Source organism: Toxorhynchites rutilus, chromosome 3, assembly GCF_029784135.1.
Source record: "Toxorhynchites rutilus septentrionalis strain SRP chromosome 3, ASM2978413v1, whole genome shotgun sequence".
Taxonomy (NCBI): domain Eukaryota; kingdom Metazoa; phylum Arthropoda; class Insecta; order Diptera; family Culicidae; genus Toxorhynchites; species Toxorhynchites rutilus.
In genome coordinates this window covers 245650156-245673775 of record NC_073746.1, presented here as the reverse complement: position 1 = coordinate 245673775, position 23620 = coordinate 245650156, and the positions used below count along the sequence as shown (strand labels likewise).

Genomic DNA, 23620 nt, shown 5'->3' with positions numbered 1-23620 from the left:
TTAAGCTTTTAAAACAGTTCATTATTTGCGCATTTAACCCTCCAGCACACGAAATGGCATCATTTCTGCCAAAGATGAAATGTTTTATGCCAACGCTAGTTTGGGTGTAGCTTGGGAACAGATCTCTATCGCTTTACTGGGACTGTTCCCGGGAGGCGAGGATTTGACGTGACGAACAGTCAGCAAAATTGGTGAATGTCTCAATTCGTTCGAACGCGACTAGGAAAAAAAACTCAGGAGAATTGTAGTTCATCTGATAAAGCTACTGCACTACCGAACGATTTTTCCCATGTTATACCAGAGAATCCTGATGTTTCCATAGATGATAGAAGTCTAACAAGTATTCAAATAGATTCTAACGTGCTACTACAGATCCGAATCTACCCATCTCAACGATTATTTCCCTACTGAACTTGTAGTGAAAAAATATATGGATGCAGGGTTCAAGTAAACACGAATGTACATTCTTCTGATTTACAGTGTATATTTGTTATCTTGCATTGAACGAAAGAGGGGAATATTGAGAGAGAGCTCGAGAGCGTGGCATAAAACGCAGCAGACTAGAGATGGGCGAGCACTCACGAGCCGCTCATTTGAGCCGGTTCGTTAGAACAATTGTACGATCCACGGTTCTTTACAAATGAACCACGGTTTGAAAAGGTCCGCGATTCAAAAAAGAGCCGCTTTTCAAAAGGTTATCGGCTCAAAAAAGAGCCGTGGTTCAAAAGAATCTCGGCTCAAAAAAGAGTCGCGGTTAAAACAAGACCCGTTTCAATGAACGAGCCGCTCTGAGCCGCTCGCTGAAATGAACCGTTTTGCCCACCCCTGCAACAGACAGTATTTTCTCCTGGAGATTATTTGCAAAATTACGGAGATGAGCATCTCAAAGAACATTACCTACAGCAATCTCGTCGATGTTGGTATATTTGTTTTCTTGGAAATACCTATATTCTATCTTTGGTCAGTTTTTCAACAAATCTGTTCTACTGACGTTGCTGGTACTGTAGATAACTTCCTGATGCCGGTAGGAATTGACAATCATATGATTGAACGATACTTGTTTAAGTTTCGTGATGGAATGCATTCTACAGTGAAACGTGTGCCAAACGAGAAACAATTCTACGGTACTGATAAACAAACGAACGCTTTCATGTTTTTCATTCAAACGGTACGCTGAAGTTGATATTATGTTTTGTTCATTTACTTGAATTGATATCTGAGAGCGAAATTCCATTTGGAGTTTAACTCAAAAACCGGGATGATAATTTTTTGATTACCCTATCTTGAAGTGAAGAGTGTCTCTATGATTTCTATGCCGAACGTTACACTTTGATTGCACTCTGAGTGATAAATTCTAGAATACACGTCTATCAGTGAAAGTCGGAAGAGTTTTCTCTGACGAAAAAACCCACAGCCAGAACAAAAATCGAACCCGTAACTCCTATTACCACATGTGCGCATGCTAACCATTCGGCCATGGCCATGGTGACTACTCATTGCAGTCAGGTAGCAGTCGCATAATTCCCGTAAATCGAATCAAAACCGGTTTTGATTTGAAGACGCCTCTGTCGTTATGCTTATTGCAATTCCTCACAGTCCAAGTTCAATAACTCACCAACGTTCATTCGCCAATTAATTTATCTTGTAGAGAAAAAAGCAAACCCACACCGTTTATCCATGTGACTTTCTAGCCGATTACCCTCTCAGTGTGTACTGTCCTGACACCGCCGCGCCGGATGGGGTCAACCTGCGACCGAGTCAAGTTCAAGTCAAAAGACGGTCCCCTGCGGGCGCGGGGAAATCGGCAATCTTCTGAATACTCCAACCAGAGGTTGAGAAAAGGAACGACGATTTCTTTGAACCCAAAATCAAAGCGCTGGCGCGGCAATGCAAGCGTCAACTGATTTACGAGCTAAGTCCCGCAAGTTAGAGCAAAAGTAACCTCAAGCAGAAAGGGGAAAAAAATCGAGCAATCATCCATCTGCGCGACTCATGTGAGAGGCGAGAATCGACAGCTATAAAAAACAAACAGGTTTCTCTAGCTGGGCCACAACTACACACGGTTGAGGTACAAGTACGCCTCGTTCCTCGTAATTACCCCTTGTACGTGACGTGAATTAACGATGGATAATCGCCGAGATGTGGAGGAATAAGGATGGACAATAATGCGTCAGCTGTAAAAATAACGTCTTCTTGGATGAGGATATTTGGGATTTAAACGTTTACATACAGTGTGTCCCATAGAATAGGAGACCCCTACTACCAAAAATGGTACTGACGTCCATATAGCAACGTAGTTTTATGTGTGATGTTTTATTAAGTAGTACCTCATTAATATAATTATAACCAGGGTTGCCAACTATTGTTTGCAAAAATCAGGAAGAAAGAAAATAAAAATCAGGAAAAAATCACGACAGCTCATATTGGGTTGTCCGGAAAGTCCGGAAAAGCATCAATTTTATTTTATATATATATTCAATTTTATTCTACATTGTACATTCTTATCATTTTATTCTACAATCTTTCGCCGTCTTTCACGCAGATTAAAAATACTGTCCTCCTAGAAAGTGCGTGTTTCTTTATTTTTTATGCTGGCCATAGAGTTGAAGTTTTTGCCTTTGAGAGAACTTTGCAGGGATCTTTTGATCATTTATATTTTTTCCCAAAATCTACAACATCACTACAGTGAATTGAAGAGAAATTAATACTCAGCAATATTTTGAATTCGTCGTTCATACTTTGATCATTCCAAAGTATAAACGATCAATCATAACTTGGTAAGGAAAACCAGTGGATGATTTTTTTTATTTTGATATCATTTAATTCGGTTATAGATATATTTACTCTACTATCACTTTTAAAGTTTGTACTACTCTGAATCTGAGATAATCTAATATATTTCAAGATATGAGAAAAAAATCTTTGCTCTAAATATACCGACAAAATTTAGACATATAAAAAACAAAATTTAAATAAATATCAGAGCAGTAGAATAGTGTGGGGCAAAAGTGCGCATTGACCTTTTTGAAGCAAACGAGCATAAAATTTTGACAACAGTGTAGTCGTTTGATACATTATTACACCAGCAGCTCACACATATAAACACGATACATTTCATGAAAGTGGCAAAAAGTTATGAAGTAAAAAGAGTTTTGCGATGTTTTGATCTAACTTTTCCAGTTTTGGAGATGACGATTTACTTACCTAAAAAAACTGGGAAGTTCGAAACTACACTATCAAGGAAATTTTCATTCTATGGTAGAGGATAGTGCGTATTCGTTTTTCTGGAAAAGTTCAAGAGCTTTCTTTAAAAAATTGATTAGTTCAAAAATTGCTTGTGTGGCAAAAATGGGCAGTGGCTGTGGGGTAAAAGTTCGCACTAGCGTTTTGCTCTGAAAAACATTTATCAAACGTTTTCAACAAATTTTTTAACAGGACCCACAAGAAGAAAGTTGATTTGAAGAAATGCACTCCAGAAATGCTCTCTAGAAATGCTCAAATGGCCCGACAGAGGCTTCGGGAGGAAGTCTCGAAGCGTCGGATTGCGGCAGACCTCGGTATTTCTGTATCAGCTCTGAGGAAGAGGCTCATATCAGAAAGTGATTTACGATTTGAATCTTTTTTTATTGACATTTCTACTTCTGCTGGGATGTGTCAGCGAGCACCTAGGGCGGTTCAGATAGGTATTTACGAGTGAGCAGTCTGAGGATCTGGCAGACCACTGCAGGGCACTAGACAAAGCTTTCTATGGTATGACTCTCAAAAATTTACGGCGTCTGGCGTTTGATTTTACGGAAGCCAACAACCTCCAGCACGAATTCAACCAAGTTGCAAAACTGGCAGGAAGAGATTTTGATTCTAGCTTCATGAGGAACCATCCTCTGTCTCTTCGAACCCCACAACAGCACAACGAAGCATCAGCGCTCCAAGGCAAAGCGTCTGAATCCAAGATGAGGAAAAAAAAATAAACAATTACTTAAAAATAATTCAAAATGAATTTCAAATGAAAAATGTTTTTATTTTCCCCATGCGTTCAATTCAATAACGGTTATGTTTCGTTTATGTTTATGTTTTCACAATAAACTTCAAATAAATATTGTTTTTTTCAACAATGAGTTTCAAATAAATCATGTGAAGGTAACTATGTATTTATAAACTTGATCTATATAAATAAAAATGATTTGGTGTCCGTTCCTCACGATTTAACTCAAGAACGGAGAAACGAATTTAAACAGTCAGTACCAGGACTGATGCGTCTTAGTCTGCATCAGGTTTATATGTCAAAAAAGAAATTAAATACCGCGAGTATAGATTACGTACATAAAAATAATTTCTGTGGGAACTTGAGTGTTCAAAATGTTTTATATCAATACATCAATTATGGGTGGGACAAAGTTCGCCGGGTCAACTAGTTAGTTAATAAAAACGAATTCTGTTTCAAATGTTGGACATTTTCAGATATCTTAAATTGTCAGTCTCCTTCTCTAAAAAATTTCCACTCTTCTCCAACCATAAAAAACCATAGAATACCCCCCTCCTGCCGACTGGACGATGCCTACACTCTTTAGTAATGATGATTCTCCCGCTTCTGATGATAAACCATTTACTTTTGGTATAAATTATCTCAGAAGTTCAATTCAATAAGTGCGCACCTTTGCCCCCACTATGGGTTAAAGGTGCGCATTTGTCTTTTTGTATTAAAATAGGTATTTGTCCAATTACAAACACAACTCGAGAAATGCTTGTACTACGTTTCGAAGGTTATATATATATAGTTACAATTTGGTAAGCAATCGGAATTTTATTTGCTTTTATTTCAAGAGTTATTGGACGAGAACAGTTAGGTGCGTACCTTTGCCCCGCATTACTCTACTGGGTCTCTAAATTCAAAATAAGCTAAAAATGCCCAAAGGCCAAAAACATATTTTTTCTTCACGCAATCATCTTAAAACTTCAAGAAAAAATTACGCTACATGTGGAAAAAACAACACATACGAATGCATTTTAATAAAAAATAGAGCAAAAGTAGGTCTCAAAGTAATATTTTTTTTTCAAAATTTCGAAATTCCTGAAAATATATATATATATATTTTGTACCGCGAAAAACATTCTAAACATTCTAAATAGACGTAGGAAGAAATTTGGATACAACTGAATCTCAGAATGAAAAAAAAAATAATTTAATTTAAAATTAAAATAAACACTAATTTAATTTTTTTTAATATTTGATTTTCTGATGAAAAAATTGTTTGAAAATATTTATCGATACACCTTAAAGGGTGTGTCACATCAAATTGCATCACGGAAAAAACGCTGTAGAAATTTAATTTGTAGGAATTATATCTTCAGCTTTCGCTTATAATCAGATAAGAGTGTATAGATCACGTTGGCCATGCTTCACTGTCAATTTTTCGTAAATTTGTAAAAATGTCGTCGAACGAAAAAGAGCGTCGTGAATTAATCCTGTGCACTCGTCACATCGGGACATCGGTAAGATGCTGGGAATCGTCCAATCCACGGTCAGCAGAGTACTAAAACGATACTTCGAGAACCTAACCATCGACCGGAAGGTGAAGAACGGCAAAAATGGATGCTCCGTCAGTGAAAAAGATCACAAGCGCGTAGTTAAGCAGTTTAGACGTGATCCGAGAAGTTCGGTCCGGGATGTCGCCAATGAGCTGAATTTGTCAAGTTCATTCGTCCAGCGGACCAAGCAGCGGGAGGGCCTGCGTACATACAAGGTTCAGAAGGCTCCTAACCGCGACGGAAGGCAAAACATGGTGGGGAAGACGCGAGCCCGGAAGCTGTACACCAAAATGCTGACGAAGCCGCATTGCCTGGTAATGGACGACGAAACCTACGTCAAAGCGGACTTTCGTCAGCTGCCGGGCCTGTTGTTCTTCTCCGCAAAGGACAAATTCAGCGTTCCGGAGGAGATTCGCAAACAGAAACTATCCAAGTTTGCCAAAAAGTACATGGTGTGGCAAGCGATCTGCTCTCGCGGAAAGCGGAGCGCCCCCTTCGTGATGACCGGCACGGTAAACGGGCAGGTTTACCTTAAGGAGTGTCTACAGAAGCGCTTACTACCACTATTGAAGCAGCACGAGGGCCCGACCATCTTCTGGCCGGATCTCGCTTTGTGCCACTATTCAAAGGACGTGTTGGAGTGGTACGAAGCCAACGGGGTCACCTTCGTGCCAAAGGAAATGAACCCGCCCAACGCGCCGGAGCTTCGCCCAATAGAGAAATATTGGGCGATTATGAAGCAGGCCCTCCGGAAGAACCCAAAAGTTGTCAAATCGGAGGCGGACTTCAAGAGAAAATGGATTTCTGTTAAAAAAAACTACAACCTGACGTTGTACAGAACCATATGGACGGGGTAAAGAGGAAGGTGCGAGCATACGGGCTTGGGCTCGAAGTATGAATAAAAATTTTACTGTCTAAAATTTTCAAAAGGATCGGTCTACTGGGCGAATTTCTACAGCGTTTTTTCCGTGATGCAATTTTATGTTGCACACCCTTTAGTAAGATGTACTTTCAGTATTTTTTCCTTATTTTTGACTCAAAGCTAATGAGAATGGCGTAAAAAAACGAGAAGGTGCATTTTCACCATAGATCCTATGGTGTACCATATAAGGACTCAAATATATGGTACTACTGCCAAAATGTTTTAATTTAGTACCCAATACAGTACAGCTGGTGATTTGGTTTGGGGGTACTTTTTACTCCCTTACCCAGCCAGACCCGTTGGAAATATAAAAAAAAAATTTATTGTACCGCCCAACACTGAGTAAAAACTGAAAAAATCACACATACCTAGAAAAGCCGTAGATATACATTTAAATTTTTTCTTGATACACCGTATTAAGATTCACACACATTCAGTATTTTTTTCAAATTTTTATCTCGAATCTTTTGAGGATGGCGTGACATGAATGAAAAAGTACGTTTTCCACTATAGATCCTATGTTAAACTACATAGGGGTTCAAATAAACCGCCAAAATTTCTTATTTAATATCCTAGATAATATTTGCCATACAGCTGGTGATTTGGTTTGGGGGCACTTTTTACTCCCTTACCCGACCAGGCCCTTTGGACAAGAAAACACGCATAAATTTAGCTTACTAGCTTGAACTACACTGCCGTTCTACGCATAGTTGTCCCATGTTTCAAAAACAGCAACTGAGAAAAACGCATTCAAAGTTTTCTAGCATATTTGTCTGACAGAAGCTTTAAGCATTTCGGTTTAGCAATACACTGGATATTTTATTAGGAAAGAACTATTGTTTAATGAAATGTGTCATAGGCTTAAAAAATCATGGTGGGACAATTATGCCTAGAATATCAACATGGGACAATAGAACTTGATGTTGTTTTTTGAAATACTGGGGACAAGCAATATTTTTTTTGTGTTTTTCGAAAGATTATGCATAAAAACATCGTTTTTTGACGAAGGGAGTGATTTGAAATACTCGTTGTTATAAGGCATTCGCTAACACGTGTTCTGTTAAACTTTTTTTTGTTTGTTTGAGAATTAGTTCGTTCTTCGAAACCAGAAATGAGTACATTGTTCCTATTGAAAACGTGACATAAAACTGTTGTTCTTGAACCGATTTATTTTATATAGATCTACAAAAAATATATGGTGGGACAGTTATGAATAGAATATTAACATGGGACAATTGAGCTTGATGTTGTTTTTTTTAAAGCTGGGAACAAACTATAACCTTTTTTTTTATTTTTCCGGAAGACTAGGCATAAAAACTTCGTTTTATGAAGAAAAGTGGAAATTGTCAAAATGTAACATGGGACAACTGTGCGTAGAACGGCAGTACAATAAGTTGAACTACAATATTCCTCGAAGAACGGCAATATTAGTGCTATGTGGACACAGGAAATGGGCATGTTCCTTAGGGTGATAACATTCCTCCCAGTTCCCGTAAGTGTTATGCATGTGCGGACCGGAGAGCTATTATGACAGTTCTCATTTCCAACCATGAATACTTTGACAGGGATCTCAGTATATTTTTACGAATAATTTCCATTTTGATAAGATAAAAAGAACAAAAATCAGGATCATTTCTGAAAAATCAGATAATATTTAATATTCGTAAGGATATCAGGGAACGTGCGAGAAAGTCTGGAAAATCCTGTAAAATCAGCAAGGTTGGCATCTCTGATTATAACACGCCTTCAATGAGTAGTTGACTGCTAAGTAAAGGGTGTAAAATCAAATTCTAATTTCGAGAAATACTTCTTGGTTAACATGGATAACATGGAGCGGTAATTCGCTTGAGAAAAATGATGGACGAAAAACCTATGTTTCGAAAGCAATGGAATACTCATGTTTTGAGATAGCTGAAACTCATGATCAACTGTTATATGATAACGATCTATATTACGTGAAATAAAAACCGGTGCAACATAACCCTCGTAACTTAGCGATAATTATCGAAAATCAAACGAGAAAAAATCTAATCAACTGATGACATATTAATTTGCTTTCATTTCCTAAAGCCCAGCAGCAGCAGTTAATGAGAACATAAAACACAAAGCATTTCAAAAAGTTTTTCCGCAGTGATATCCACATCTTTACCGTTGCCTCCGGAGAAAGACAGAGAGAGAGAGATGGCGGGCGGGATTTGTGATTCACGAAAATAATTGCCCTGCAGCGCGCGCGTACAGGAAAAAAACAAAACAAACTGAAATTCCCTCCCGGTGACGAGTCACGCGATCTCGCCTCCGGCGATAAACTACACTAGATCACTGCGCGACCGTCGTAGGTTCGATTCGCGTGCGCCGAATGATCAAGTCGTGATTTTCAGTAGATCGGTTTGTTAGAAGTAGAATGAGTTTTCTCCAACATGAACTGAAGGGAACATGAACGCAAAACCATCCCTCGACGATAGATACATCACCACTGTAAGGTAGGTCACAACGAACGCTTCCCTAGAGCGGTTGAAGACTTTTTGTGTTTAGCGCCTTAAGCTGAATTTATAATGGTTACTTTTACTGCCCTCATTGGCGGGCTGTCCCAGATTAGGGGAGAGAGATATAATACGCGCATGACGCGTAAAATGGTCCACCTGTTTTTTTTAAAGAAAGAATACAAATTCCTACGAGGCAGTTTCCGATGTAATTTTTTAGTGTAGAACAACGTTTAAAAGAAAAGGTATAGGGTTTAAAATGAAAATCTAAAAATTGAACAAGTAACGATCGGGTGATATACTCAAGACTGGAACATCTTGCGTGACATGGTGATTTTTTCGAACGTCTTTATACGGCACGAAAAAATGTGTTTACATATTGAACGAAAATGAATAACATCATAACGCAAGTTTCAATTATTATTTGATAAATCATACATACAATGCTGACAATTTGATAGTATCATGGCTTTTTTCCTGATTACTTCATTCTACATTTTGGAAAATTGAAGACATCTCAAAGCTTGTCAAGACTTTTATTCAGTGACACTTAATGAAACAAACCCAACACACTTTGCTCTCAATTCGTTTGTTTCATTCTCTCACCCGTGGCTGAGTGGTTAGCGTCTCACATTATCATGCCGGGTGTTCGGGTTCGATTCCCGTTCTGGCCGGGGGAATTTTTCGTCAAAGAAATTTGCTTCGACTTGCACTGTAGTCACGCGTATTCAAGAGCTTGCCCCTCGGAATACATTCAAGGCGTGTTATTTGGCTTAAGAAATCTCAACTAAGTATTAATAAATGACGCTAGTTAATGCATACGTTGAGACGGCAAAAGTTCCACAGGGAACCTTAACGCCATTCAAGAAGAAGATTCTCTCGAAATGCGCAGACAATTTTTAGTTGAATCCTTCGTTGTGTCTCAAATGACCTTGACATGGAGAAACATAATAATCCATAAAGTGTGATGTTTTGAACTGAAGGTAAAATTTTATTCAATAAAAAATAGCGATTTATAAAAAAGGGTGTCGACTCAAAATCCTAATAAAAATTGTCTGATATTCCCTGTTTTCCAGTAATTTTCCAGAGAAATTGCGGATGTAGACTAGTAATCGAATTCTCCAATAGAACTTAAGCTGTTGATCCTAAAACATTTAGTTAGCCTAAACAATGAAATTTAAGAACGTTTGTCGATATTATCCAATAAATGAATTGTTTGTGATTTTTAATTTAGTTACACGACGACTGAAAAGTGCCGTAAAGTTTAAAAAATTGAATTTACTAATACAATTCAAAGTTACTTTGAAGGAGTCTTAAATACTAGTGTATTTTGATTCGGATCAATTTAATGAATCTGTCACGATTTTAACGAAATGCTTTATCTTGCAATATTTCGGCACCCTTCTGGGCGTTTTCCAAAATTTTCTTCGTTTTACTTACAGAGATTTCGCTTCTGCTTCCCGTAGCCATTTCATTAATTTTGATTCATATGACGATAAAGAAAATGAGATTTTAAAACTAGTTGAATTAACTAACTCAACATTCTTTTTGATGCTATCCTTCCAAAGTGAACTACAGGAAAACCTGATTTTGTGTGACTGTTCAGGTGCGATTTCATTATTTGCGTGATTAATTTGTGTGATTCAAGACCCGATGTCATAATAAAAGCGAATAAAAAGAGTCGCACAAACAAAGAATGGACTGCACAAAAAACAGGTTTGCCTGTATAGCATCATAAACTAGTCGCATAGCACAACCGTTTCCTCGCACATGATTTTAAAAAACACTAGCTGACCCGGCAAACTTCATCCCGCCCAAAATTTATTTTTCGTTATCACATCCACGTTTCTTACTAAGCGCTGTTCATGGGTCCAATCGTTGAATTATTCATTGATTGATCTTCTAATCTACCCTTTAAAATTACCTTTTACTATAAAATTCCTATTACTTCTACCAAAACTCGACATTGTAATATCAGATTATTTTCAGACACAATTCTCGTTCAAGATTTTTCAACCACTTGCAAATAACATATTTCTCCGTTATGTTACATGCCAAATTTGGTTTTATTGGCTTGAATAATTCTTGAGTGATGCAAAAATTTGTGTTTCATTTGTATGGCACACCTCCCCCCTCCCCTTGGAGAGGGGTATCTAACCACCATAGAATCATTTATTGTACCCTAAAACCTCCACACGGCAAATTTCGTTACATTTGCTTGATTAATTCTCGAGAAATTTAGAAATTTGTGTTTCATTTGTATGGCAGCCCCCCCTTTTTACCATTTTTTGGTAAGAAGTACCGTAAACATGTCCTACAAAAAATGCTCCAGTCGTTCATTTTTCGGATCATAGTGAGCAAATTTGTTTCAGTGATAAGTCTGCTGGAGTTCCACAGACACGTCAAAAAACCGTCAAATATCAAAATAGTCGATAGTCAAAAGCTTCTCGAACCATTTTCCTTCCATTTTTTTTATCGGAATCAATAATGTAAAGATCAAGGATACATAAACGCTTCATAAGCTTTAAAACCCATACTTCGCATCTCAGACGAAATTTTATGATATGTCAAGTCAATTTTGGCGAGTTTTTTTTTGAATCCATTAATCCTTTGATAAACCGGGTAAAATATGCAATTCGAAGCTACCCAAATTCATGAGTTTTTCTTCTCCATTCTAAAAGACCAGTTACAGCTCGCGTAATATGACCAATTCACGTTAATACCGCTCATCGGCACAAGAAGAAGTTTGTTCAAATATATAATTCCCAGACTTTCTTTGAAGCTGGAAATTGTTCTCTGATGCTTGAGAACATCCCAAGAACATTGACGTCATGTTAAAGATTTTTTTTGGAATTGGGAATAGTTTAAAGCTGAACTGCAGATACTGATCCCAAATGCCAGTAAAAACAGCGCAAAAGTAGACGGTTTCTTATTTCCCTTCGCAAGGACTAAGTTTACCTACAGGCAAAAGCAAGCAACATATACTGAAAAGCCTACATAGAGTCAAACTAGTCAAATACAACTTCTTTGGTATCCTTCACTTTCTAATTACTGCAATAATCAAAATTCTACATGGCGGATTTTAATTTTTTCCAAATTGGTTACGAAATTCCCTGATATTCCCTTATTTTCCCTGACATTGTTTAAATTCCCTGATTTTCAAGGCAGTCGACACCCTGTTAAATCATACGTAAAGCCATCTAAGCCCGATCGTATTGAAGATAAAGCCGGTCTTAGTGATCAAACTAGAGTTGCATAAGCTATTTAACAATATATATGGAAATGAAATTGTTTGAAAATGTTTTAGCTTTGAGGGCATTTGAGGTAATCTACTGCAGATAATTTTTTCCTAAGCCGCTGCTGTCTCGTTATGATTTTTCAAAGTTGACCCATGGTCGAACAAATCATTTTCCCCGGTTCAGTAGTTCAAAAGTTGTGAATTTTTGAAAAAACCCATTTTTGGGAAAAAAAATGAAAAAAATAATTTTTCGGACTACCCTAAAATCGAAATGGTCACCCTAACAAAAAAAATAAATAGGAGGTTGTGTTCCAGACACGACCGCATTGTTGACGTAGAACTACGCTGTAGTTTAATTCAAATCGCTTGTTTATAACTGCGGATATTATTTTATAACGCTACGAAAATTTTGAAATAACCATTCTACCAGTTTGGTCGCCCTGAAATGTTTTTTATTTATTGTAGAATCATTTGACGATAATTGTTTAATGATTCATTCTTGTGCTCGCAGAACAATACATGCTCGAGATAAGCGCAGTTGTCATTCTTAGTGGAGAAAGTTTTGCTACTGGCAAGCGAAACCAAATCACATACAAAATTCTAGAACGACATTAACTTTCTTGGTGACTAAATAAGCGAAATGAACTCTATCTGCACGCGAACCAAAATAAATTAATGACTTATTATAACTTATTGAATAACTTGGTAGGGAGGGTAGGGGTAAAACGGACATGTTAAAAAGAACTTCAATTATATCTTTGGAAACTCATGTTTCCCAAAACTTTGATGTAGTTTATTGCGATTCAATATACTGTTTTTCAGCCTAATTGGTCAAATATTTTACAAAAAAGTGTTTTTTCAATATTTTTCACTGAAATTAAAACAGACCAAAAAGTATTTTTTTTCGATGCGGGTAATATCGACACATAGTGGAGGTAATATGGACAGGTTTGTAATATATGAAGCGTAGAGGTTCATCGATCGCGAGAGGAATAATTTTCTTCAACCAAGGTCTGAGCTCATCACTAATGTCCGTTAAATAATTAAAAAATCGAATTAATGTACCTAGTAGTGGTATCGTACGTTTCAGCAGTATAAACGGACATACCCTCAACTATTTTGCTTTTGACGAATTCCATGCCATGACTCGACTGGTCGTTGGCAGCACCAGCTCAGATAGCAGTGAAACGTTGTGGGTGTAAAGACATGGGTCGTTAAAGCAACTTTGCATACTTGAAATATTCGAACAATAATTAGACAACTTTTTGGAATAAGCCAAATTTTTGTTCTCAATTTTCAATTTTACAAAAGTTTTTAAGTTAAAAACTATGATACCTACAAAATTAATGTCAAAGGATGAAATGTAGGAAAATGTTTAAATTTTTACAAAAAAATACCAAACATTTTTTGGAAAAAAATTCCTGTGACAAAAAACAAAAAAGTTATTTTAAAAATTAAAATTCATTTTTCTCAAAAACTTTTTTTTTTAAATTCCATATATATATATATATATATATATATATATATATATATATATATATATATATATATATAGCTTCCAAATATATATATATATATATATATATATATATATATATATATATATATATATATATATATATATATATATATATATATATATATAGCTTCCAAATATATATATATATATATATATATATATATATATATATATATATATATATATATATATATATATATATATATATTAGGCTGTCAAAAGAGTCCTGCGGTATTTCCGCGAGAAGTCGTTGTAAGCGCGTAGTTCTAGTTGTATTCATTGTATCGAGTCATACTATAGCTTGTTGGTAAAGTATTTTTGCGCGCTATAATATAGTCCTTGACAATGTTTTGTTTGGTCGTTCGTGAGTTATTCCGAGCCTTATTCCCGTATCCACTTACACTTACGTTTCCACTACGCTTACATCTCACTTCACTTTTTTGCGTTTCCACCGATCGTGAAGTGGATACCGAAATGACCTTGTGTTCATTTCCGATGTCGTTTCTAATTGCGCGTTTACATTTGGGAGATCTATAGCTATAGATGGATTTATTCACACGAAAATAGATGTAAACGGGTGAAAATATATTTGATACACTTCTTCGAGGTATATATAACCACTATGAATAGAATAAATTCAGGCATATGTAAACGCTGGTGAATTTCTCTTTGGTGAGAAATCACTAAAGTTGGATGCAGTTCTACTTTAGGTGAATAAATTCACCGAAAATATGAATATATTCAGTATATAAGTTCGCGTTAGTGTAAACGGTTGATGCGATTTCTATAAATCTCATCCTATTTTTTCACATGAATATATCACTAGTTTATACCCACCGTAAGAGAAACGTCAGTTGTATTTTGTTTTGTTTATCCTCGAGTTGTGTCGATACACCCAGAAAATGGATTACTAAAAAAAGCTTCCAAATCTTTTATAATTCAAGCAGTAGAATGTACATATTTTCTGTAAATATTACCAATCGTTTGTAAAATGAATGTCAGATGCAATACACATCCCTACCAACGTTTAATTCATTTTACTTCGCGGTGTTAGTAACTTTTACGATTGTCATTACTGGCAACCGCGAAGAAAATAAATTTATTAGCCTAATTACCGAGTTGTTAATTGAGTTGCAAGGCACTACTTTCCGATATTGATTTCATCACAGAAGAAGGTCGTATTAACTCAGATTCGGGATAGGTAAGTAATATTCGTGAAAATCAATTCAATTTATGTTCTTTAATTGATATTTATACATATTGGATAGCAATGATTTGTGCTCGTCTGCTGCGGGAGAACTTCAATAGTAAGGAATCTGGGTACTTCGATACACAAAAACGAGCCCTGTCGAGTCCTAGTTCTACCTGTTGGATTCGGTCAAGGACAACTTCATAAACGTTTTGCAGACGATTATGATCGGTGGTTCAATCAATTAGATGTTTTCCGGATTCGTCACGACGCAGGTTCCGTATCCTGCGCGTCAAGTCAATGTTGCAACGGGGCATAAAGCTAGCTTCACTTAATGCCATCTGGGTTTTGTCAGTTTCATGATATCTCCCGAATGTGTTTGGCTGAGAAGTAATTACAAGCTGGTCCTGGGAGAGGGTAATGGTGAGAATTGAGTAGTCTGTCGTAGCTATTCATAGTAATAACTGTGTATTTTTTCCTAATTTGTAGCCATGGATCAGACCCAATCGAAGAGGATCAGATGTCAATAGTTTAGATAGTTCAATAAATAATTTAGATAGTTCAATAAATGAATAAAGATGCATACAAAAGCTCAGTAAATTCATAACAATGTATGCATAAAGGTAGGGTTAATATAACATGTTGTATATGTCAAACGAACGTTGAACCGACTGCTTATACTGGGTTATACTGGCCGATTTGACATCATATCGTGTAATATGTACGAAGAATTCGTATTGCAAACATTTATTAAATATTGGTAATATTTACCAAAAAGCTCGTCATATATACCAACTTTTCGGGAACGTGTATGACTGTTTACACAAAAGAGAGCGTGAAGTGTAAATAAGAATAACATCGGTGGATGAACTAGGTGTATTGATAATGAGTTCTACCAAATGTTTACAGTGGCGTGTATTCCGGAATAAGGTTATACTCACTACACATTGTTTTCACGTGTAGTGTATTCGGGAATAAGGCCCATAGTGTCGCAAATATGGAGCAAAATAAAGAGAAAATCCGACATATTTTACAGTATTACTATGACAAAGGCAAAAATGCATCTCAAGCTGCCAATAAAATTTGTGCAGTTTATGGACCCGATACAGTTTCCATTTCCACCGCACAACGATGATTTCAACGTTTTCGTTCTGGTGTAGAGGTCGTCGAAAATGCGCCACGCTCCGGAAGACCTGTCGTCGAAAATTGCGACAAAATCGCTGAATTAGCCGAGAAAGACCGGCATAGTAGCAGCCGTAGCAAGAGCTGGGGATAAGTCATCAAACCGTTATTAACCATTTGAAGAAGCTTGGATTCACTTCCCTATGGCCAAACGCTCAATTCGGACCTGTACTGCCAACAACTGGACCGCTTGAAGGTAGCACTCATGAAGAAGAGGCCATCTTTGATAAACAGAGGCCGCATTGTCTTCCATCAGGACAACGCCAGGCCACACACTTCTTTGGTGACGCGCCAGAAGCTCCGGGAGCTCGGATGGGAGGTTCTTTTGCATCCGCCGTATAGTCCGGAGCTTGCACCAAGTGATTACCACCTGTTTTTGTCCATGGCGAACGAGCTAGGTAGTCAGAAGTTAGCCACAAAAGAGGCCTGTGAAAATTGGCTATCCGAGTTTTTTGCCAATAAGGAAGCGAGCTTCTATAACAGGGGTATTATGAAGTTGGGAACAAGTCATCGAACAAAACGGCGCATATTTGACTTAAAACTAATTTTATGAACAAATGAAAATTCAAAAAAAATAGCGCAGGACTTTTTTGCCATATATATATATATATATATATATATATATATATATATATATATATATATATATATATATATATATATATATATATATATCGTTGCGTAGAAGCGTTGAATATGTAATTTTGTTAATAGCCTTTGTTGTCCTAAGTCTCTTTGGTTAAGTGTCTGACATTATCCGCCCATCTTTTTTTGGAAGTCGGTTAATTTCACCTGAAAATCCATGACCATTTTTCATACACACAAGCTGTTCCTCTCAATTTCGTAGTCGAATGAGTATATACTGGTGCTAGGACCTTCAATTCCAGATGCTTGGAAAATCTATATCGTCTTGAAAAATCATTACTAGAACTTTTGTTATGTTATGTGGTTACTTATGGTTGATCAATCTATATGTATACGTAGTTTTCACATTTATTTTGAAGAATCCCAGAGTATCTTATCATAGGGGGGCATATCATACCAGTATCCCCTACACTGCACGCGGGCTGATCGAGAGGCGGCGACAGCCTATGGCTCTGATATCTGGTGGGTAAAATTTGCAGTTTGATGAGGGGGAAACGTCACGTAGTAGTTACTGTGTGCGCGCTTGCGCCATTGTTTTTGATTTCGTTCGAAGGGAAAGAAAATTATTCGACTTAAGTTGTTTTTTTTTCTCATAGACTTTCATTTTTTTTCGTGAACTGATTACGAAAAACAGCTCGAAAGTTTAATGTGCGAACTTATCAAGCATCTAATTCCGTGATCGTCTTCTACGAGCCGGTATTATAGGTCAGAAAGTAAGAACATCTTCTTTTCTGAATATCGGTCCAATTGTTACGATTCAACTGTGGCAGTTAGTATAACACACATACACACACACACACACACACACACGAGATTTGATATATAGGGCACGATCGTGCAAAAATCTAATACAAATGATGATAATGATGATGATGACGCGCGGGTGTTGAATAATCAAGGTACGAGAAGAAGCGGCGATGGTTTGCGCGATGTCTTCATTGTTTCGACGATGATTATGCACACAGCCGAAGAATCACTCACCGGCGAAACAATGGACGTATTTCGCCATCGACGCCGCCATGCCATTTTGATTTTTTTTTCGGCTGATCTATCTCGTCAAATAAGTTCAAGAGAATCAACTGCCACAGCACGGAGACGGAGATGGCGATGGAGGAACAAGTTTGTTGCTTTATTGTGGAGCGTAGGTGGTTTCGCATTTGGTGCGACTTATCGAACCAAGGTGGATTTGAATGCAAAATTTTAGTATGCATGGTTGAGGGGTGAGCGGCTTCTATTCACCAAACGTGTCGGCCCACTCAGACCGTAAGCTGAAAACGTTTGAGTTCAGTTTACAATGAAGGACTGAAGAAGTAATTTAGTTTCTCATGATCTAAAAAATGTTCTGAAAAAGAAAGTTTCATGTCCGGAAGACAGTACAGATCAATTTTGAAAAAAAATCTGGTTATTCCGTCTCTAAATAAACACTTTTTCGAGACCAAAACGTCAACCGTTTCCGTGAACACCAACTCTAAAAAGCGCTAGACGCTGACGGATCATGTTATCGCTATTGAATAACCCCTGTAGCTTCCGGTGAGTGATCGTTAATCTTAAATACATGCTTCATCGATACCATTATGACCGTCATTTTCCATGGCGAAGATGACGTTCACCAGCGATCAGCGCTCATCGCAGACTCCATACGATCAAATCACACTCAAATCGATCGTTATTGATTATTGCTCTACGGCGCGCCATTTAATGTGACGCAGTTTGTCATTGTATTTTTTTACGCATAGATTTTTATTATGCCTTTGCGCGGCTGCATTGAGAAGTAACTACCGATGCCATCAAAAACCAGGGTGGAGCTTTTGGCATTCAACAGCCGCGTCAATGACCAGGCAGGCTGACTGGCTAATTGACTGAATGCACTCTGTCGGCTGCTTCCACATTATACAATTTGGAATACTCGCACGCGGTTCGCGTGTCCGGTTACATCTTCAAATGACTACCCGGCTGCCGCCGGCGCGCATTTTGTAACGGTCTCTCATCTTGACTATTTATCCAATTATTCCAAAAATTGCTCTCACTCTTTCTTTCCTCTTCAACTCGCCGATCGTTTTATTTTTGTTATGATGAGCTTTTGCTGTTTCAATTCCATGTTTCCGAGTGCGATTCTCTGCTGCGGGTTTGCGTTTTTTCTTTTTTATTCTTAAGTTAAAAGTTTGCAATTTTATATGGAAATATAGCCGGTAAGCGCTTCCTGGCAGCATCTCATCTCTCGCCGATGTTATGAAGGCCACTCTACCAAACCCAAACGATCAGTTCATAAGTTCACGTGAAAAGACGTTTCCTCGTCTTGCCATGTCCAGCGTGTATGTGTGCGTTGCACGTTTAAGGTGTTTTCCACCATGAATAGACCATTGTGTCCAGTTGATTGCTCCTTCTGTAGTATTATTACCATGCCATTCCGATCGGCTGCCTTTGCACTATTTCGCGTCTAAATATCTCCTCTTCGCTCTTTGTGCACTTCTCCCAAATAGTCCCCACAGACAAGTGGACTGAACTTTGAGCAACGAAATTGCTGATTGTCTATTGATTGCCAGTTGAGATGTACGGTAGAGGTAGAGTTTGAAGCTTAGTTTATAATATTTCTGGTGGATTAATGACGGTAACATCTGTTTGCTGGTGGTGCAAACGTAAGACGAGAAAATAAGATTCGCCCATGCAAACAGGTTTTGCATTACCGTTTGTTTTGTGCTACTAGTGCTGCGGTTGATTCGACTACATGATGCTACTAGTGTTTTTGAATAAGTTCTTTTGTATTGGGCCTTGTTTGCACGGAACATGAGCGGAAAGTTGTTTTGATTTGGACCAACATACATAACGGTGGGCCCCTTGGTTACATTGGAGTTCTTTTCAAAGTTCGTCCGCGTTTTCTAAGTTTATGATTATAATAAACTTCATTTCGATTTATCTAATAAGAACAACTACTCGTTTACATGGCCTAGAAATTGTTGTGTGTGTTGTGTGTGAATTGTGTTGTCTCACTTTTCAGCGATACACTTTGTGAGAGAAACCATTAACACTTTGAACGCCCCGTCACCCAGATCTGGGTGACACTTTTCTCGTTTAATTTGAATAGGATTTTCAAACGGAATTTGTAAGTATGGGATATGTAGAATAATCAAAAAATCAAAAACATAAAAATATAGTTTTTATACTATACTTTTAAACGGTTTTATTTAGCATGACCTAGTATTACCTTGTTTATCTGTAGAGTTGTGCCACATCGCTCGCTTTCAGATTTAGGGGAGCCGCGGGTAAGACGGACAGTGGGGGTATAATGGACAGGTGGTTGATTTGTATAGTTGCATTATGAATTTCAAATTTCTGTTGATGGGAAACCCTTCTACATGCTATTTGATAATATTTAAACCATCATATGACAATGAATACTGATTAAAAGTGGAATAAGGAAACAAAAAACGAAAATCAAACGTGATTCCGCGTTTGGATGTAATTTTTGCGGAAATGGACAGTCACATCCATAATCACATAAAATGTATGATGGAAAGTGAAGGGAAGAATATTCAACTCTTTTTCATATTGCTTTCTCTTTTTGTTCTATTTCAGTTACTGGACGCACAAACACTGAGAGAGAGTGAAATTATTCTTCTCGCGAACGACAAACCTCTACGCTTCGTATATTATGAAGCTGTCCATATTCCCCCCATAAATGTCCATTATACCCGCGCCGATAACAATGTTTTAATTTCAGTAAAAAACATGGAAAAACACATTTTTATAAAACATTTGGCCAGTTATTTCGAAAACCAGTATATTGAACTGTAAGAAACTGCTTTTAAATTTTTGAAAACATGAGTTTCCAAAGATACAGATGAAGTTTTCCTTGACAGTCCGTCTTACCCCCCTCTCCCCTACTATTACGCCGTCCCAATGTCCTGGAAAAAAGGTAATGAAGATGGTGGTTTTTCGAGCGACATAGCATGCGCTGCCATAACTATTTCTCAAATAGTGACGTCAGTCGTTGTGTTTATATTCGATTGCCTACACAAATCCATGTGATAATGCTATTATCAGTATGTGTTTTATCAATGAAAAACATACGTTTTGTTGTAGTTTCCGCTGATTATGAATATTATATGGATACTTGTGAAATTACGTTGAAAAATGCGAAAAAGTAATATTTCAGTACAATATTTTCACTCCCCCACGGCCATAGAAACGAACGAACTTTCATTAGTTTTACCATACCATATTGATATTACTTATGGCTCTCTTGGCTCTCAGTGTCGGTGTGTGTGATGTGGGAAAATAGTGTTCAATTAAGCAGCATTTCACCGGAAATGTTAATGGTTCCGAGGACTAAGAATACGACTGCTCTCCGGACCTTTTTACCATATATATAATGGAAACAAGTAACAATAGGATTTCCATCCGTTAAAAAACAAACCGTTGTAAGATTTCATGAGAAATTGAGCTCAAATCATCATGAAACCGTGAGTATTTTGAACATTGTTTTGTTTCTTTCATATACATTTCATAAAGAACGCAAATAATTACGACACGAAATTTTGCATGCGAATACAAGTATGCTCCGCCTACTGCTTCACCTTGAACACCTGAACCTCTTGAGGATGAAAAAAAACATTTGCGTCTTTTTGGATTTTTTGGAATAAACAAAGGCCTATCCGAGTTGCGCAATTATTATTCTCATTCTCAGAAAAAAAAACTTGCAGCTTGCTTCTTCTTTCGGCTTTTTATCTATCTAGCGCAAAGAACAATAAAAACGAATCACGTGAAAAGTCGGAGTTGCCAAATGTGATATAGTTTATGACGATTATTTTCCAAGAAAAGTGACATATGTTCTTGGTATGATATACTCACAGAATCTTCGCAATTGATTGAACAGAATATTCCATATTCTTCAATAAAATTGTAGTTATTCAGCAACACTGTAAAATTGGCTGAAACATTATTTTTAAAAGCTTCCGGTTGATTTCATTCGGATTCAACAGAAAAGTAATCCTGAATCGAACCTGAATCCATTATTATCGTTGCCCGCTTATTCATCTAGCACACCGACAGTTGAATTTGGGCCCCGCAAGAAAATCGACCGAATCGCTCTGGGCGACGAAAGTGTTAAATGTTTCTCAGATATTATCCTAGAGGTTTTCTAGCAAACTATGAAAAGTTTCGAATTCCATTGAACTCAAGTTTGTTCTTAAGTTTCATGTTTTTTTCTGTCTTTATTTGAATGACTTTCAGTCGTATGCTGGTCTCTAAAAAATTTCAAATCCCTCCAATCAAAGTTGTTGACATTTATTTTTAGTATTTTTTTTCATCGAAAATGGCACTAATTTCACTGAAAATTTCGTTTTATCTGCATAATTATGATATATATTTTGGGATGTGGAATTTCTTATGCCAATTAAACATGTTTTGCTAATATTTTCAATTGTAAGTACAAACATATGCATGTATCAGTGTCAATTTCCATTTCTATTGTAGCGATCATCCTGTGACACGGTTTGAACTGCCCACTTGAAAATACGGAATTTGACCATAATGTGACTGGATGCAGTGAATATTTGTAGAATAACGTCGGGACGATGAGTAAAAGTTAAATATTTGTGTCATTTTTACTCCCTCTCCTTCATAGATTGGCACAGATTTTTTACGCGTGTGAAATTTCTTACATTTGAACAAAGGAACTTTAACCCATTAGTGCCCAGCGTATGAAATTTAATACGCAAAAATGCCCATTTTTGAAAAAACTGTTTTTGATGAAACTAAAGTGTTAAGCGCATTTCAAATGATACACATGACAATTTAAGAATGTTTTTTGTGTCAGTGTCATATTATCTGTCATTTTTGTTGTTTTGTTGTGTATTGAAGCTTGCAAAGTTCGAGTTTAATGGAGTCGCAAAAGTAAACATAAATTTATCAAAGTTTTACCTCTTAAAGGATTCTAAATTGCTCAAATCTGTGACACAACACTACTAGACGAGTGTAAAAAATGATATCTAGCAAAAAATCCGAAAAAATGAAACAGCAAAAAAAATCTATGTTTACTTTTGAGCGTATGAAATTTCATACGCTGTGCAACTACGGTATATTTTTTTCTCAATAGGATATATCAGCTACCTGATAATCCGGAGGAGCGTATTCGTCCAAATCAATCAGATAAATGTACAGCTGATTGATTTGGACGAAGGCGCTTTCGAAAATCTAGTGTCAACAAATGATATTGACTTTCTCATCGTCCCCCAAGCGGTGTAGACAGCGATGTGGATGCTGGAGATAGTGACTCGGAGGACGGCCCTTCCGATTTTGGCAAACAAGTGAATGTCGAGAGCAGCATTGAACGAGGCCAATCACAAGAATGCTCCTCGGGCAACAGCAAGAAGCGGAGAGCCAGACACTGGGAAAAAATGACCTTAAATTCGGATGCAGATGCAGCCATTCATTCACCTGATCTTAGTGATCTCTGCTCGAAACATAAATGGTCTGCCGTTCAAATGTCCCATTACCTATTTGAAGCAGATTTCGTCGGACTAATCACCACAGAGACAAATAAGTACGCACTGCTAAAAGGAGACACAAGATTCCGTATGACCGTACCGGAAATGTACCGGACCGTAGGAATTGTGCTCGTTTCCCGATACGTAAAAGCACCAAGTAAGCGGTTCTACTGGGAAGCAAAAGAAGATACGTACAATATGCTGATTGCCAACGCTATGCCAAGGAATAAATTTGAGCAAATCATGAAATATCTGCATTTCAACGCCAATTTACTTAATGATGGGTCCGACAAATTGTTCAAGGTTCGACCTTTGATTGAACATGCGTATGACAAGTTTCTGAAAATGGGACAGCCATTGGGAAAACATTTCTCTATCGACGAAGCTATGGAGCCTTACTACGGCTGGAACTCTATGAAGCAATTCATCCGAGG

At 37.3% G+C, this 23620-nt stretch overlaps 1 protein-coding gene across 2 annotated transcripts in view; it reads right to left on the bottom strand.

The window, feature by feature from the left end:
- LOC129779254 (katanin p60 ATPase-containing subunit A-like 1) overlaps nucleotides 1-23620 on the bottom strand; it is a 54431-nt gene that overhangs the window by 9808 nt on the left and 21003 nt on the right. The window contains exon 2 of one of the 2 annotated variants that reach the window (XM_055786641.1): nucleotides 3205-3284. The exons of the other annotated variant lie outside the window; for it this stretch is intronic. The gene's annotated coding sequence lies outside the window, so the exon portion shown is untranslated. The remainder of the gene's footprint in view (nucleotides 1-3204; nucleotides 3285-23620) is intronic. 2 annotated transcript variants of the gene reach the window in all.